The sequence below is a fragment of the Acomys minous genome (genome assembly GCF_964271855.1).
Source record: "Acomys minous genome assembly, chromosome: 16".
Lineage (NCBI taxonomy): Eukaryota > Metazoa > Chordata > Mammalia > Rodentia > Muridae > Acomys > Acomys minous.
The window spans coordinates 31,447,255-31,465,259 of NC_140498.1; the positions used below are offsets into that span (position 1 = coordinate 31,447,255).

At 38.8% G+C, this 18,005-nt stretch overlaps 1 long non-coding RNA gene across 2 annotated transcripts in view; it reads left to right on the plus strand.

Moving 5' to 3' along the window:
* Positions 1 to 246: 246 nt before the first annotated feature.
* LOC311585727 overlaps positions 247 to 18,005 on the plus strand; it is a 485,117-nt gene continuing 467,358 nt past the window's right edge. For both annotated transcript variants that reach the window (XR_014775317.1, XR_014775318.1), the window contains exon 1: positions 247 to 334. This is a non-coding gene — a long non-coding RNA (uncharacterized lncRNA). The remainder of the gene's footprint in view (positions 335 to 18,005) is intronic.

The window sequence follows — 18,005 nt, forward strand, 5'->3', positions numbered from 1 at the left end:
TAAGTTTGCTAAATCCTTTGCTTAGGAAGGACATTCTTTTTTTCTCTCTCTCTAGAAAGAAGGCTGTTGCCTGAAGTAAGTGGGTGGGTACAGGGAACAAAAATATTTGTTAAAGCTAAAACTGTGAGACTAGTGGAAAAAGCAAGTTGTCTTTGGGTTTAGGGTAGGTAGAGGAAAGCCTTTGTTTGCTGGGAACTCCGGCTACGTCTCCTAGGAGAGCGAGTTCCCTGTAAGGAATATGAGTCAAAGCATATTTCTCAGCAGAGGACTAGATGCACAGAAGCCAGAGGACAAGGCTGACATCTGAGGCTGTGTTAGAAGACTTTTATGGTAGGTAAGTTGTGGAGATTTTTCCCCCTGTTGTTGTTTTGATTCAATTTAGCACTAGAATCTGGTAGCATTAAACCATGTACCTTTAAAAAAGTAACCAAATCATACGAAAGTGGTCAATATGACCAAATAAGTAAGCAGAATTCCTCTAATTCATCCAAACGCCATGGGTGTTCGCTATTTCTCAATATGATATTGAGGGTATAGAGGGGCCATCTCTTTTATTCCTTGCAGCTTGAACTGTTTTAAATATGGAGTGTGAGAGATATTAATTTGAAGCACATAGCCTTCTAATAGTTTTACTCACAGAACAGTGTCAACTCAAGCTTATTCTTACAAAATAATAAGCTGAGCATGGAAGGTTTTATCTTGGAAGAGCCAATACTACCTCGATGAAAACCCAGCAGCTTAGTAGTAGTAGTAAGACCCAATAATGTATCGACCCAGGTATTCCCTTTGACTTGTACAGGGACACAAGAGTAAATAAGGAGCTAAAAGTTAGATTTGTGTTTATTTTACTTAAATCTTCTACTAACTCTTGCAACAAAAATATTAGACAACACTGTCGTTATTGAGATATTGGCAGTTCTTGATTTTATCTGGTGTCTTCTTTTAATATCTAAGGTAATGAGTTACAAATTTACATATGTATATATTATCAATTATTTTTAGATAACTGCATTATCAATTATTATTTGTGTTACAGATTCATGTCTTATAATTGTTTCAATTGTTAGGAATCATGTAGAAAATTTATTCATATGGAGTACTAATAGAAATTCAAAATGTGCTAATGTTATTGTTTGTATATATGTTTCTGATGTACGTACCTACAAATAGAACTTGTTGGGGAAAATGGGATGGTATCTGTTTGTTTTTGCTTGGTTGGGTTCAATGCAATAGATTTAAATCACCTAGTGCTTTCTGGGATTGAAAGCACTATGTCAAAAGCAATGTAAAGGAAGCAGGGAATTTATGAGGTTGAGGGATCAGGGAAAAAGCAGGAGACCAAGGTAGAGAAAAAGACAGAAAAAGGCAGAGGTCTGACTTTCTGAAACCATGCCATCTGACTAAAGAGCAGGAGAAGAGAGTCAGTGAGCCAAGCAAACAACCAGGGAGGAGGGCTTTCTGAGAAAGCATCAGGCGAAAATAAGAAGCTTGCAAGTGAGTGCTCAGAATGTTAAGTGAAAAGCAAACAGACCCTTCAGCCCCTCTGTGTAAGCACTGTAGCCAGCAACCCCTGGAGTATAAATGTGACAAAACCAAGCCATATAGTTCCCTATAGACAGTGTTGCTTGCATCCTGTGATTAATGGATAATGTATTGCTGGAAAGGATTAAAGAGCAAAATGGTAATTTTATAAGCAATTAAAATACTTATGGTTGTCCCCTGGAGGGGGAGACCTGGTGGCACTCAGAGGAAGGACAGCAGGTTACCAAGAAGAGACTTGATACCCTATGAGCATATAGAGGGGGAGGTAATCCCCCTCAGTCACAGTCATAGGGGAGGGGCGTAAGGGGAAAATGGGAGGGAGGGAGGAATGGGAGGATACAAGGGATGGGATAACCATTGAGATGTAACAAGAATAAAGTAATAATAAAAAATAAATAAAATACTTATGGTTAAAATTGTTCTCTCCTCCTCTCCCTTCTTGTGTCTCTTTCCTTCTCTCCTCTTTCTCCTCAGTCCCCTCTCCTCCTTCTACTCCTCTTCCTCTGCTTCTTTCTCCCTCCCTCCCGCCCTTTCTTCTCTCCTCTCCCTCATTCCTACCTTATCTCACCTATAAATGCATGCATCTATTCCATTCTGATGGGTATAAGATGGAATCTCAGAGTTGTTTTGATTTGCATTTCTGTGATGACTAAAGATGTTGAGCATTTCTTTAAGTGTTTCTCAGCCATTCCATGTTCCTTTCTTGAGAATTCTCTGTTTAATTCTGAGCCCCATTTCTCAATTGAGTTATTTGGTTTGGAGGTGTTTAGTTTCTTGAGTTCTTTATATATTTTGGATATTAGACCTTTGTCAGATGTAGGGTTGGTGAAAATCTTTCCCCAGTCTGTAGGCTGTTGCTTTGTTCTGTTGACAGTGTCTCCTGACTCATCCTCATGAGGTCCCATTTGTTAATTGTTGACCTTAAGGCCTGGGCTGTTGGTGTTGTGAACAGGAAGTTGTCTCCTGTGCCAATGTGTTCCAGGCTCTTCACCACTTTCTTTTCTAACCGATTTAGTGTCTCTGGTTTTATGTTGAGGACTTTAATCCACTTGGACTTGAGTTTTGTGCATGGTGACAAACATGAGTCTAATTGCATTTTTCTACATGTAGACATCCAGTTAGACCAGCACCATTTGTTGAAGATGCTATCCTTTTTACATTGAATAGATTTGGCTTCTTTGTCAATAATCAAGTGACAATATGTGTTTGATACCACATGCTGGTGAGGATGTGGAGAAAGAGGAACATGCCTTCATTGCTGGTGGAAATGCAAACTTGTACAGCCATTTTGGAAATCTATATGGCACATTCTCTGAAAACTGGGAATAGGGTTTCCTCAAGATCCAGATATTCCATTCCTTTGAATATACCCAGAAGATGCTCCAGCACACAACAAGGGCATATGCTCAACCATGTTCATAGCAGCCTTTTTCATAATAAGCAGAACCTGGAAATAGCCTAAATGTCCCTCAGTTGAAGAATGCATAAAGAAACTGTGGTACATTTACACTATGGAATACTACTCAGCTATTAAAAACAAGGAATTCCCAAATTTTTAGAAAAATGGATGGAACTAGAAATGATCATACTGAGTGAGTTAACCCAGAAGCAGACTCATATGGTATATTCTCACTTGTAATTGAGCACTAGCCCAAAAGGCATGTCCCATGAAAATCTTCACTTACCAGGCTATTGGGATAGATGTGAGGATATCCTATTGGGAGTCTAGGTAAGAGAAATATAGGAGATGGGGAAATAGAAGGACCCAGAGGGTCCTAGAAATCTACAAGAAGAACATCATGATGGGTGGATTGGGGCCCAGGGAGGGTCTGCTCAAACTATTGCACTAACCAAGAACAATACAAGTAGTAAACATCAAATCCCTACTCTGATCTACTCATAGGACAGGATATTCTCCAGTTATGTGGAGAGCGGGTACTGACTCTGGCATGAACTCTGGTGCCCCATATTTAACCACTTCCTCAGGGAGGGGAGGCCTGATGGCACTCAAAGAAAGAATAAGCAGGCTACCAAGATGAGACCTGATAGCCTATGACCATATAGTAAGGGAGGAGGTCTCCCTTGGTCATAGACCTAGAGGAGGGGAATAGGGTGAGAGCAGGAGGGAGGAGTGGGAGGATACAAGTGAAGGGATAACAACTGAGTTGTAATCTGAATAAAATTATAAAATAAAATACTAAAAAAAAAAAATAAGTGAATGCATGTTTGTAGGTAGACTTGGGGAATAAAAGGAAGTCTACGGACAGCACTGTTTGAGAGCAGCATTGACCTCCTCATAGAGGTAAAGAGATTGCCACTTCTGTTATCCTTTAAGGGCAATGAGACTTCCTGATGGCTTGAATGTGTAAAGTGAAAAGAAAAGGGCAGTGTGGCACCAGGCACAGGATGGATGATGTTTATTTCCTGAGAAAGAGGTGGCAGTTCTGGTTTAAATTCAAGAATTCAACTTGGAATCCAGAGATGATTCTCTACAGAGACAAACAGTGTTGCTATTTGGGAGAGCTAAATTGGAGGTGTAAATCCAGAACTGTGACTGAACCATGGTATTAATAACAGATTTAACCATGAGCAAACAAACATAGATAGATAGATAGATAGATAGATCTAAAAACTGAGTTCTGGACGCTGGAGAAATGAAGAGATGGGCAGCGAATGTATGCGGTGGTGAAGCTGTGTTTGGGGAAGAAAGAGGAAAGCATGGGGTTACAGAAGTCACATGAAGAAACTGAGAGCAGTTGTGTCATCTGTTTCTAATACACTGAATGCTCAAATAAAAATCAGTGTGATTAAACTGTGAACATCTGACCAAAATATGTAAGTCTATATGAAAAGGAAGCCTGTGGAAAGAGGCTCGGAGACATGAATACGATCTGTAGTAGTCTATCTTTGCTGCTGTTGGAGATTACTATAATCACAGAGACTCAAAACCACACCGTGTTAGAACTGAACGTTTCAGAAATGGCAATTCCCAGGTGAGCCTCAGAGGGCTAAGGTTAAGGTGTTAGGAGGGTGATGTTTTTAGGAGGATGTACAATGTTCATTGACTTCACAAACGCCTTTGTTCTCTTCCTTCCTTATCATTTTCAGTATTTTGAGGCTCTATGTAATTATACTGAACCCAGCCAGACCACTCTGGTGACAATCACTATATATTTGCTTCTCTTTGCTGTGTAAACTAATAAATTTACACCTATATTTGCATGTGCTGGGGGGATTAGGATAAAGGTGCTTCGGACAGCCGTTTCTTCCCATCTACTCAAGGATGGTGCCTGGAAAATAAAGAACCTAGAGATTTATCTCTTCCTATGCAAAAAAGTAATTGCTTGTGTCTAATGGAATTGTCAAATAGAAGGAGAAGAAGCAATACAGTGAATTTGTAGGGTGATGTTGATTTGGTCTCAGCAGTTCATATTTGTGCTAGATCGGTGCCAGGAAAGAACATTGCTAATTGAGCTATGATAACAGCTAACAAGTAAAACCTAAAGGTGAGCACACAATAAGATAGGTGGATGCTGTCATTCAAGAGAATCCCCCTCACTTTCATCTGTTTGTGGAATACTAATCAAGGTCAGGTATGCAGAGTGATGACCAAGAAAAACTTGTTAAGGGTTTAAGTAGGAAAGAAAACAAAAATTGTCTTGAAATAGGGAAAACTGAATCTTCTGAGAAGCCGCATATACTTACTTCACTTTCCTGTGTGGGGCATGAAAGGATTTTGAAGCTGAGGCCCTACAGGCTGAGGGGAAGTTTAGACAGAACATATTGAGTCAACACTATAGACTGCTTCCACTGTGTGCAGAGTGAGCCCTAGCATATTTTCACTTGATCCCAGCAAATGTGCGTGCAGAAGTCCTGAGTGTCATTCCTCAAAAGGTCAAATTCAAACTTGGCCTAAGCTGCTAGGGAACTCAACTCTGAGGCTTTGTCATCGTCCATTCTTCATCTTTATTACTTCAAACCATTTGCTATATTCGGATCTCAAGAAGTGTCTCTTTACATCACGCGTTTTGAGGCCATGAGGACGCTGTGTATTTGTTTTTTATTATATTGATATGAGCTGTAGGAATTACTATTTTAACATAGAGTGATGACACTAGGGTAAGAATATTAGTTAGAGTATTACTATGCTTATAGGTTTGAAAAAATGTTGCAGTGAAGTTATTTTGTATACGTTATATAGTATCTCATAAAATAAATACTGTTATTTTACTAGAAAAGTAATAAAATATATTCAGACAGAATCAGACTCATGGGAGGTCATATATTGGGACAATTGATGGACAATTCAAAATTGACTCGGTACTATGTAATTCTAATATTTTATTAATTTTTATGAACATTAAGATACATTTTGCTCTGATTTTTAAACCTCAAGTGTCACACATCCAGTAGAATTATAATTGATATTTTCTTGAAGGATTGGAGACAGAAGTTGTTTGCATATTCATATGTGAGATATATATACATATATACATATATATATATACATATACGTAGATGGATATCTACATGATGAGTTGAGTTGGGATTGAGGTGACAAATGTCATGAGCAGTGCCCTAGAAAATGTATAGTTTTTGAGGCTGGGTTATACATACATAAGAGTTTTTCCAATTATTTTATGTATAAATTCATTTGAAATTGTTCATAATCAAATGACTGCAAAAGGAATCACTAAGCCACTTCATACAGGCCAGGTCCACGATAGGAAAGGCACATGATTCATACCCTATTTTTAAAAACTATATATTCAATTTACAACCCTATTGCAGCCCCCTCCCTCATCTTTTCCCAGTCCCACCCTCCCACCCTCTTACCCCCTTCCCTCCTCTTTTTCTCCTCAAAGAAGAAGACCTCCCCTACCAACCTGCATTGGCATACCAAGTTCCATCAGGACTAAGGGCATCCTCTTGCCCTGAGGGCAGACAAGGCAGGCCAGCTAGGGGAAAGTGATCCAAAATCAGGCAACAGAGTCCATGTCAGAGATAACCTCTGCTCTAATTGCTGGGACAGGAATGAAGGTGGAGCTGCTCATCAGCTACATATGTGTAGAGGGCGTAGGTCCAGTGCACTCATGCTCTTTGGTTGGTGGATCAGTCTCTGTGAGGCTCCATGACCCTTAGTTAGTTGACTCTTTTGGTCTTCTTGTGGAGGTTTTGTCCCCGCTAAATAACTCTGTCTTTCTCCAACTTTTCCACAAGACTCCTGAACTAATGTTTGGCTATGGATCTCAGCATCTGTTTTGGTCGACTGCTGGGTGGAGCCTCTCAGAGGACAATTAAGCTAGTCTTCTAACTTCAAGCATAGCTGAGTATCTTTAATAGTGTCAGGTGATGGCTCTCTCCCATGGGGTGGGTCTTAAGTTGGGTTAGTCATTGATTGTCCCTTCCCTAAATCTCTGCTCCATCTTTCTCCCTGCACACTTTGTAGGCAGGGTAAATTTTTGGGTAACTGAATGTCTGCATACATAAGTATGCAAACAGATGCATGTTTATCATCCTGCACAAAACTAAAGTCTAAATGGATCAAGAACCTCAATAAAACCAGATACACTAAATCTAATAGAAGAGAACGAGAGGAAAAACCTTGAAGTAATTAATACAGGAGACAGCTTCCTGAACAGAACACCAACAGCTCATGCTCTAAGGTCAACAATTAATAAATGGGATCTCATGAAACTGAAAAGCTTCTGTAAGGCAAAGGACATTGTCAATAGAACGAAACAGCAGCCTACAGTTTGGGGAAAGATCTTCACCAACCCTACATCTGAAAGAAGGCTAGTATCCAAAATATATAAAGAACTCAAGAAATTAAATGCCACCAGGCCAAATAATCCAATTTAAAAATGGGATACAGAACTAAATCCGGAATTCTCATCAAAGGAATCTCTAATGCTCGAGAAGCACTTAAAGAAATGTTTAACATCTTTAGCCATCAGGGAAACTAAATCAAAATTACTTTGAGATTCCATCTTATACCTCTCCAAGTAGGTAACATAAAAAAACTCAAGTGACAGCACATACTCGTGAGGAAGTGGAGCAAAAGGAACACTCCTCCATTGCTGATGGGAGTGTAAACTTGTACAATAGTGGAAATCAATCTGGTGGTTTCTCAGGATTTAGGAATAGCTCTCCCCCAAGATGCAACTATACAGCTCTTAGACAATATACCCAAAAGATGCTCTACCATACCACTAGAATACTTGCCCAGCTATGTTCATAGCTGCCTTATCTATAATAGCCAGTAACTGTAAACAACCTAGATGTTTGTCAACCAAAGAATGCATAAAGAATATGTCATACCTTAACACAATGAAACACTACATAGCTTTTTAAAACAAGAAAATTGTGCGATTTGCAGGCAGATGGATGGAAGTAGAAAAGACCATCCTGAGTGAGCAAACCCAGACCCAGAAAGATACACAGGATATGTACTCAGTGGCAAGTGGATATTAAACATATAATACAGGATACCCGCCCTACAATCTGCAGACCCAAAGAACCAAATAACAGGGAGCACCCAAGGGAGGATACTTGAATCTCCCTCAAAAGGAGAAGTAAAGTAGACATCAGAAATGGATGAAGAGAGAGAACTTTGTGGGAGAGGGAGTGCGAAGGAAGATGAAGGTGGAGATCAGTTTGGGAAGAGCAGGGGTGAGAGGTTTAGGAGAGAGAAGATAAACTATGAGAGGAGGGCATCTCTGGGACAATCTAGAGAGCCTGGAACAGGTAGGATCCTGGGAGCCTATGTGCATGAATTTAGCTGAGTCTCCAAGCAGCATGGGGTATGAAGACTGAAGTGGCTTCTACCTATAGCCAGCCGGATTTCCAGTGGAGGGAGAGGGACGTCAGCCCATTCATACTTAAAATTTCTTGATACAGAAAGTAGTTTCAAAAGATGAATGAGGACATTTAACTGGAATTAAATGCCTAAATACCCCACTGACTCTACATGGATACATTTTTTTTTTTGCTACATGTGTGATCATTTCAAATGCCACAATTTCGCAAACCTACTTTTCTCCTTGTATTTTTTTAAACTCTATTCTTATATTTATAGATCTCAGGTCCTTACCCTACTAAATATTCTCTATCTCCCAGTGCTAAGAATCTCAAATCTGTCACGTTCAGAGGAGAAGAAATGTGTCTCAAGATGGATGCTGTCATTGGGGCTGTGATTGATTTTTAAAAACAAGAGTCATCATTTTTGGTGTTCCTTTAATTTGATGGTAGATTAAGACTCTTTTCCTTGGTAATAATGGCCATCAATCTGTTTTGCTTCCTATAACTAAAATGGTTTCTCATCTGCTGTAGGTTGAGGTCAATAGTCAACCTACATAATGAGATCCAGGGTATTAAACTAAAAGAATATTTTCAATTAAAAATCATTTGACTTGGTAGGAGGAAGGAAAACAGTAAATAAGCCTCTTGGGTAAGCATTCCTTTTTTTTTTTTTTTGAAAATATGAATTCCACAAGCTTAATAGCTAGTTATTGTACTTAAAAGCCTGCGAAAGCACCTTATTGATTTGAAAATTAAACATCTGCCAATAACTAGAGTGTACTTTATGTAACAAAATGATGAAAATGTTTTAGTCATTTAATTTGAAATTGCCCATCAAGAGCATACTGTTCAATGTGAAAATTTTAGTCTACTCAATAAAACACACAAAACAATGGGCGTCTTCTACAGGACATGGGCCATTTAAAAACGCTTCACAGATACATAAGTTTCAATTCATTGCAATCATGACTTTGAAGGAGGGGGATTATAATCTATCTAGTGCCCCATTTGAAACCAAAGACGATAATAGAACTCAACAGTGTTTTCTTAAAAATATGTAAGATGTTAAGACGTCACATACTCATCGATGACCAAAATAAATTTAGGACCTTTTTTTTAGCCTTTGTGGTGAAGTAGTTGATGACTGGAACACATTCTTTGTGTGGCCAGGAACAGGTATGTTGATTGAGACCAATGTTGCCCCCTGGAAGGAAGTGGTACAGAGTAGGAGAATTTTGAAACTAAGCTCCTTACAGTGTTAAATGGGAATTCAAGAAAGTTCAGATTCATGCAGTCTCAAAGGACCTGCGGATCTGTAATCATTGAGGAAATAATTGTTGGGTGTATTGAATTATGTTTTTTTTTTCCTCTCATCTCTCCACTATTTCTGTAATTGGAAGTTATCTCTGTATAATTACATCTTCAGGAAAAGTAATTAGAATTCTTATCATTGGCTTCTAAATGAGCTTTTTTTCCCCTCTAATAAATACTATTTTTTTTTTTTTATATCCCATCTAGCTAGTCTGATAGGAGTAGTAAGGATAGGAAATCAAACAAGATTTCAAACTTCAAAACTGGTTAAATGAGGAAAAGTTTATGAAGTTCTATGAAGTTAAATGCAGTGGCCATTACAAAGCCAGAAAAACAAAAGCTTTTAATCTAATTTTAACAGGAGCTGAGCAGAAAAGGGAAACAGCATATTATTTTATAATTGTTGCACTTTTCTTCCTCTCTTCCTCCCCCTCTTTTTTTTCCTTCTCAGTAAAGGAATTCAGTCCCAGTAGCCTCTAGATCTGCCATTTGCTTACCAAATCTAACATCAGCATCTTCCATCATGTGACAATGAAACAACTCCGTAATCCATAAATCTGGAACATTACCATGAAAAGTACCTAGATAGTATTCTTGGAAGAAAAAAAATGGGAGTGGGGAATATGGTTTAGAGAGCTCCCTGCAGCCAGCAACATGACGTAAACCTAGACTCACATAAGAAGGGAGTCTATGTAACTATAGAATTCCCTATATTAATAGTGTTCTACATCTGTATCTTTATGCCTGTGGAAATTTTTCTCAATTGTTAATTGATGCAGCAGGTACAGCCCACTCTGGGGGGTACCATCACTAGATAGGTAGATAAACGACATAAGAATACTAGCTGCGTAAGCCACTAAACATTATTTCTCCATGCTTTTCTTCAGGTTTTGCCGCTAGGCTTCTGTCCTGCCTCTCCTTAGACATTACTGTAACCTGTGGGCTGAATTGAAGCATTTCTTGCCTGATTTTTTTTTGTCAGAGGTACAGCAGCAGAAAGCAACCTCTCACAGAAACATACCTTAGATATCTATAGTGCTCATAGGGATCTTTAGAAGAGGCTTGCTTGAGATTACTCCAAACCATTGAAATCAAGCAGTAGTTGTATAAGAGTATCCATCAGAGAGTTAACGTGCAAAGAAATTATGGAATTGTCATGTGCTGATGATTTTCGTCTTGATATTAGAGGCAGCATGATTGGCCATCTATAGTGTGGACTGTAGAATATTAACTGACAGGTAGTTTCTCAGGAAAAAGTAAAACCCTGAGTAATAGGAAGTGTGTCCTGAATGCAATCATTCTTTGTGTACTTGGGCTTCTGTCTGGGAAAACTTTCAGCTACAACCTTTGAATTAGCAATGAAAAATGAACTAAATAAATTGAGTATTGTTCCAAATATGGTCAAGTTAAAGAGTTATCTTGAAAAGTCATATTGTATTTTATCTTCTTTCATAAGAAAATTGAGTTTGGGCCAAGCACAGTGTCATATACCTGTAACTCCAGCACTCTGGGAGGCAGAGGCAAGCTGATCTCTGTGAATCTGAGACCACCCTAGCCTACAGAGCAAATCCAGGACAGTCAGGGCTACACAGAGAAACCATGTCTCAAAAAAAAAAAAAAAGGAGGAGGAGAAATGAAAGACAGAGAAAACTGAGTTTCATAGCTTGCTTTACAGCTAGAGTACATTGTAATAGGTAAGAAGATGGACAGATTTATGTATGACTTGTTTATTATTGTACAGATTGGTTAAGCACATGAACTTTCTCAAAACTGTTGTGCCCTCTTCAAAATGAAAATCATGCTATTAAGATAATGATTATTCATAATTCATTGAGTTACTATGAGGATTAAATGAGTAAAGGCATGAATACCAAATTGTATGGACTACATGAAGGTAAAAAAAAATATTCATTGATTTTATTTAAGTTTTTGAGACTTTTTGCATTACTGCTCGGTTTGTTTCCTTTAGTTCATGTGTGTATTGGTGCAGGCCTCTGCCGATGTTTGGAGGTAATAGGACAACTGTGGGAGTACATTCCCTACTTTACATACATGCTGTCTGAGGATTAGGTTTAAGTAAGCAGGCCTGGTGGCAAGTACCTTTATCTGTTGAACCATCTCTACAACCTCATGCAGACATCTTGAAAGGAGAAATGAGCATTTCTGTTACCAGCAGTTAGAAAAAAAAAAATAGAAAGTTATTTTGGATGGACAATTCTAATTCAGAGAGAAGAAAGAAAGAAAGAAAGATTTGTTGTATAACATCTCTGGGGAGTCTATTATTGTCACACAGTAGAGCTCCAAGTAAGAAGGCCCTTCTTGCAAGTTCTGCTTGATGAGTCCGTGAGTTTATGGGGATTACTAACAGTAATTGGAATGATTCATGCAGGTGTATCACGAAGAAGGACAGGCAACATCATGTCCCAGGAAAGCAGCATCAGTAGAGTTCATCATACAAAGTTTAGGAAGTGAAACCACCAAGGAGTTCTACATCCAGCATTTTTCTGAACTCTTTGTATGTCCCAAGGGAGAGGCTTTGTGAGCATTTATGACTACCATGTATCCTATCAGTAGGGATTGAAAAGCGACTAGCTAATGGGTTGGGAGAAATCTCTGCATAAGTATAGCTTTTCTTGTGGAATAGTAATATGGACATGGATAAATGAAGACACTATCGTATATCTAGTGATCAAAGCTCTCATAGCCTATGGATGGTTAGGATAGAGTTGAGAAGCAGTGATCTCGAAATGGCTGCCATCAGACATTCTGCTGTGATCCTCAGCACAGAGTTGTGCAGTACCCTCATTTCTCTTTTCCTGCCTACGTCATCCTCTGCTTGCATCTTCAAACTATATTTAACACTTGTCTGACAGTGCAAATAGAGTCAACTTTGTCTTTGCTTGGCTTATGGCAGAAAGGTGAGAGGCTCTGAGTTGTATAAAGCAAAGTAGAGATCAGAGAGCTAGAAAAGCCAGAGATGCTTTGTATGCTTCTAAGGACTCCTGAGTAGTGTGTGCAGAACACGCTAAAGCCCTCTGAACACTTAATGGAGGCTAGATTTCTGTAGCCCAAAAAGCCAGTGCCCTTCAAATGTGTGGAAACACACACATAAAATTAATAAATGTTAAAAAAAAGTGCTACATCAGAGATTCCAATATTCCTAATATTGCAAAGAGTGTTCTTTTTTCAAATTAACATTTCCTGCTAAGAAGTTAGTCAAGAAATTGAGACACACAGACAGACAGAGAAACTGTCAGAGAGAGAAGCTGTCCCAGTGTCACGTGACAGGTCTCCTGGGGAGAGCTAGCCTCCACCTCTATGCAGAGCAGTCAAAAAATTCAAAGCCAGATTGGAAGAAGTACCACTTGATGCGTAGAAGAGGCAAAGAATGGATGGAGCCTCAGTCAAATGGGTGTCAGTAAGCACAGAAGGCAGCCCCCAGGCAAGGCTGCCATGCCCTATACAAGGCACCCCCAACTCAAAATTAAAAATGCTTCCATCGCAGTTGCTGTAACCCTGATGGGCTATGTGCCATCATAACTGAGAATTAAGAGGAGAGCAGTGGGGCCATCTGTCTCAGCACATGAAGTTTTATACTGGGTAGGAAAGGTAAATCCTTTGGACTTCTCTGAAGGGAATCATGCCTTGAAGGTATGTGAAAGATAGGGAGGGATTACAGTTCCCTTAACTAGTGCATTGGTGCCCCCACAAGATTGTGAAGTGGATACAATTTAGTACACAGGAGTATCCTAGCCACCTGCCAGCATCCAAGTTTCCTACTCTTCTTTGATGCCTTAAAGCTCTGTCATCTTCCAGTTCCCAGTCCACTCCTAGTTAGAATCTTGATAACTTTGTAAACTTCCTGCAACCTTTTTTCTGAGAAACTGTGTTTCTGGCTTATAAAAGTGTTGAATTAGAATCATATTCCAAAGTTGAAGAGTTTTTAAAACTGTGATGTTAAATATCACTTCTGTTCTGCCTGAGGAGGTCATAGACCTCTGGACTGCTGTGGGAAGGCTTATCCTAAACATGCAGACAGAAAGTAGTGCTATCATGCCCCTGGGCTGCTGCCATTTCTCCATTTTCCTTCCGTAGCTCCCTCTGTCTGTTCACAAATTAGTCTCAGATATGTTGGTCCGAAGCGGGCCTGTTCTAATTGTAATACATTGCAAACCTGTTCTTTCAAATGGAAATTTGCATGACAAAAATAACCACAAGGGGTTTCTTAAAACAAAACTATAAATCTTTCAAAATAGAGATGCTGACTCTTTAAAATAGTAAAGCAGAGACTAGACAGATTAGATATGTTTGAAACAAGGAAAATCCATAGTATCAGGATCTAAGCCAGTCTCCTTGACATGTCACTAACTTTCATTTAAAGCCTTCCTATTTTAGTTTAATTCTTCTAAGAAAAGATGCATTAATGAGAAATGCAAAAGAGAAAGAGAACACTATAATCAAGGGCAAGAGCAGCAAATGTTTGAAGATGCATTCTTCAGTATGTAGAGTAACTGGGATTACTTAGGCTAGACAAAAACCCATGAAGGTCATAGAAACATTTTTATCATTTTAGACTGATGTATGCCATCCTTTATATTGTCTTTGCAATACACATTAAAAATTTAAAGAGTAAGCTGTTACATTAAAAAGCTAGGATTTAAAAATTTATCAGTCTTCCCCCCTCTGCAGTTTAACCAGATTTGTTACCTCCATCATTTAGGAATCCATGAAGGATCTGGTTTGATTAGTGATGTGTTTTCCACTGATGATAAGGAACCAGCTGTACTTATATATTTTTATACTCTGTATATTTACAGTTAAGAAGGAATAAATGGCAAAGTATCATTTTTATTTGACAAACATACACAAAAGCTTCCTCTATTACTGAGAAAGGTATAGAAACATTTTTGAGAAATTTTATAAATCCTTAGGAATTAGTAATACCATAATTATCTTTATTTGATACATACTATGTGTATCCAGAATCTCATAAGACAGACAAATACACCTTCCCACTAATCACCAATGCATTTGTCATGAAAGAAAAAAAGAAACAAACAAACAAACAAAAGAAGAAGACAACGGATAAATTGCCCATTGATGTCATTGGTAGTCATTCAGAAGTTAGGTATCCTAACTTTGTATAATGAGAAAAAGTTTATAGATATCAAGGAACTTAATAACAAGTGGCAAAACTCTTAAGAGGCATCAATGGGCTATAATAGCAAATGTAACTAAAGACTAGGTCAATGCACATTTGACCAGATGTCAGAACAATTTTTACGTGACTTGTATTTAACACTCATAAAAAACAGGTAGCTGCATGTTACATCAAACACAAGGATAACTCCACAGGACACTGAATTCAGCTATCGAGGTAGTAACACTGATCCATATGTCACAAGCATTTTTGTTTTAGATGACACTGATGCTATGAAATATACTTATTTTGTAAAGTGAATCAATGCACTTCAGTAGATATTTTTCCCCAGTAGTAAAAGTCAGTAAATAAGCTACAAAGTGTGGCTAGATGGGGAATAGTGAGTCACTTTCCTGTGCTTGTCTGTTAGGGTTCAGTCTAGACCACAAGACACTATAAAGCCACAATGAACAAAATTGTTGCCGTATATTTACTGGGTTGTTAAAAGAAATAAATAAACACCTCATCAGATGAAGGAATGTCGTATTATAAATATCTACTAAGAAGGTAACATGCTTGAGCTCTCTGAATCAATGGAGGGACAAGAAGGTAGAGAAATCAGGTAGAAGCATCCAATGGGAGAGCAAAGGAAAGGAAAAGCAAAAAGGAAAGCACATGGAGACAAACAAGGACAGCAACAGCCTGGTGTGGACCAGGATGTATCCATCTTGAACTTTGCCTGCACTTCTAGACCTGCACGAGCATCACTGCCTATTTCCTAATCCTAGGCTGTATTTTGAACTGGATGACCTTTAGGAGTGCAAAAGTGTCGGCGCCGCACCGTCCAGTGGAAATAAGATTCCAAAAACCAGACTTCTCGAGATCTTTACTCAGGATTAAGCTCAGTGGGAATGGCCCCGAAGAAGGGAAGGGCCAAGTTTAAGTACAACTCAAGGGCCAATCAGCTCATGCCAGGTGCCACCTCCTCATAGGTCCGCGTCAGAGCAGGACTGTTCGTCATCAGATCACCAGTTACCCTTGCACAGCCTTTTGCCATATAAGGACTTGTTTATCTTAGAGAGCTCTCGCCGTCGGGATGGCGGAAGGCAGAAGCCTACGCCATATTAAGGCGCGGCACCTCACAGCTCTCCACACAAAAGCAGGATGGTGTTTCTCTCACCATTTCAGGTGCCAAGAAAAGCACCCAGGAAATCTTCAGTACAGCTAAAGCTCTTTGCTTTGCTTTCCTCTCTGCTTTTGATGTTCCATGTAATAGTCTCACCTACCAAGTTTTTAAGTAAGAGAATTACATCCTATTCACAGTTGAGTTGGAATAGTCCTCATACCAGTAAATCTACGAGGAATTATTTCTTCTCAATGTTTACATCAACCCTCTGACCCATTCTTTGATAGGCAGTAGCAGGAATGTCTTTCAACTATGCTTGTCCTCAGCATTTATGTGCTGTGCTTCTAGGTAGGCACAGAAACAACTTCTTCTACTTCTTTTCCTCTTCCTCCTCCTCTTCCTTTTGCCTCCTCTCCCTCTGCCTTCATTTCCTTCACTCCCTTTTGCTGTGATTGCTCCTCCTCCTCCTCCTCCTTTTGTTCTTTCAAAGAACCACTCTCATCACAAATTAATACCAATGCAAGGACTGCTTCTTCTCAGGCTGTTGGCATTATACTGTCACTATTCATTATTATGTCCATTTTTCTATTGATATCCTCCCAAAACCGTATGCTTCATCCTTTGTAAAAACTTGCATTCCATGGGTTCAGCTCAACCTTATTTTTTCTTTGCTTTGAATCTTTCTTTTCTTTCTGTTTCTTCTTTCTTTCTTTCTTTCTTTTTTTCTTTCTTTCTTTCTGCTTTTTGATTTTTGTTTTTGTTTTTGTTTTTTGAAGCAGGTTTCTCTGTGTAGCCTTGGCTGTCCTGGATTCTATAGACCAGGCTGGCCTCGAACTCACTGAGATCTGCTTGCCTCTGCATCCCCAAGTGCTGAAATTGCAGGTGTACACCACTACACCCAGCTGGCCTTGGATTTTTCTATAGAAATTGGAGTCCAGTTAACTGTATCCTGTTCTCCATTCACTTAATGTTTCATGAAGTTCCCAGAAGTCTCCCTGGTGTTTTAACTTTCTTTCTGTATTTGGTTTCAGATTGTCATCTTCTTCTTCTTGTTCTTCTTGTTCTTGTTCTTCTTGTTCTTGTTCTTCTTGTTCTTGTTCTTGTTCTTGTTCTTGTTCTTGTTCTTCTTGTTCTTGTTCTTGTTCTTGTTCTTGTTCTTGTTCTTGTTCTTGTTCTTCTTCTTCTTCTTCTTCTTCTTCTTCTTCTTCTTCTTCTTCTTCTTCTTCCTACCTATCCATCTATCTATGTTCCAATAGTCTTTATTACTTAAATTTGAGTCACAACCTCATTTAAGTTTTCATGGTAGACATTAAAGCATGGTCATTTATACCCCTTCCCCTGCCTGAATGCTGTCTGGGACATTAGTATAATCTTCCTTTTCTTCATAGCCTCACCAAACCACTTGCTATTCATCGACTGCCTTATTACCTTCCCCATTCAACTCAAATCTTCCTTGGTAGAAATTGCTTTCAATATCTGAATCTGCCATCCCTGAAGCAAAAGACCATGGAGATCATTTAGTAATGTGTGTTCAACTATATTTGTTCCTTTTAATTAATAGCCCTGGGATGCCAGCAGGAGGGCTGGTACATCTGGAAGGGAAAAAGAAGTCACAGGAGGTCTTAGTCATCTATTTTTAGTAAAATTGCCATTGCAAGGATAGAATTAAAGTCTGGGTGCCTAAAGGCCAGATGTGCTAAAGATTAGTTACAATCACTTTCAGTTTTTGTTCAAAGTTCCGAATGAGACGTGGAATGCGGACCAGATCTAGCCAAATTCATTTCTGCCCCGAGCTGTAATTCAAAAGATGTACTTCAGTCTGACAAGAAATAAATACATAAAACAGGAGGGGACTATACCAAGCTGTTAACAGCCAGTTCATAGTTAGATAGTCTTTAGTTTTGCCTTGTTCAGAACCTTCGGTATTTCCAATTTTTACTTGCTTTACAATGAAAAGAATCTAATTGTATTAGAAAATAGAATTTGAGAGCACCAACTATAGAGTTGCAATATCTTTAGGAAAAACATTCCTTTGGAACTTCAAAGAAGTTTAGGGAGAAGAAAAGTCAACTTTATATAAAGGAT